Raw genomic sequence first — 1,428 nt, 5'->3', positions numbered from 1 at the left:
TATAGAACATAAGGCATATACAAGTTCTAGTCACAAAGAAGTTGTCTAAGGTAACCACTATCCCTGGTTTTATCTAAATACCTTGAACTTTTGAAGTGCCCCACAAAAATTTCTTTAATAATAGCTTCCAACAACAAGCTAGTGCTTCCAATTAAACCTGTTGGATTATAACCTGGTCTTGTGAGATTTTTAACTTTGCCCACCCCAGTCCAACAGTGGCATCTCCAAATCATGGCTATCATCGACACCACTAACCGTCAACTTAAAGTGGAGAGGATCTCCAAGAAGATCACACATATCGACACAGACATCAAGTTTCTACAGAAATGCAGGCAAGCAGGAAAGATCCCGAAAGGATTACGGATCACGAAAAAATTCACCTGAGAATGTAACTTTAAAAAAAAAGTTTTGTGATTTACATATGAAAGAAGTGAAATTATCATGGGTATTCTAACAGATGAGAGACTTAACAAACAATCAAGATTTTTAAAAAATGTATAATTTCAGTGACATCACACTGCAAACTTTTGGTATAAATTCTGTGTCTTACAATTGTGTCCTCCACAACCACCTGCTGAAGGAGCGGCGCTCCAAAAGCTACAGCTTCCAAATAAACCTGTCGGACTATAACCTGGTGTTGTGTGATTTTTAACTTTGTCCACCACAGTCCAACACCAGTATCTCCAAACCATAACATTTTCCCTGTAATATTAATTGGCCTGTAGTTTACTGCTTTTTCTCTCTTCCCCTTTTTGAAAAAGGAGTTATGTTTGCTATTTTCTAATCTAATTGAACAATTATAAAAATCAAACTCAAAACATCAACTATAGGGTCATTTCTTTCAAGACTTCAGAATAAAGTCCTTCAGGACCCCTGGGGATTTGTTAGCCCACCTTTCTCCCTGAAAATGTCCTTGAAAACTAATCTCTTTGAGTATTTGACCACCCCCGCCTTATTGATCCTTATGATTGGGTATCAGAAACATTTTTGATAATACTCCTGTGAAGTGCCTTGAGACAATCTACTTTGTTAAAAGAATTTTCTTCATTACATGTTTTTGCTGACTATTTTTAAAAAGAGAATGGCCTCCTACACGCTGATAAAGATGCAACTTTCGTCATGTTACAAGAATGTAGAAACACTTTGCAAAATGACCTCCGCAGAGGTTCCTCTCTGATGTGAAAATGTGCACACAGCAAAGGAGATCAGCTACAAAAGAAACTTTGAGTGGTGTAAAGATTACGAGCGAATCTCTGGAGATGAATTGCACACGCAGTATCAAATTCAATCAAAGTACAGATTAACACCCCACACGTCAATCATGTGAATCATTGGCATCTCTCAGCATGAATACAGCGACACGATTGAAGTCTATGGATTATTCATCCCCAGTTTGAGTTTTTGAATATTTACATAGATTCATAATAC

Source organism: Hemiscyllium ocellatum, chromosome 8 (assembly GCF_020745735.1).
Source record: "Hemiscyllium ocellatum isolate sHemOce1 chromosome 8, sHemOce1.pat.X.cur, whole genome shotgun sequence".
In the NCBI taxonomy this organism is placed as follows: domain Eukaryota; kingdom Metazoa; phylum Chordata; class Chondrichthyes; order Orectolobiformes; family Hemiscylliidae; genus Hemiscyllium; species Hemiscyllium ocellatum.
Note: the sequence above shows the minus strand (reverse complement) of the source record.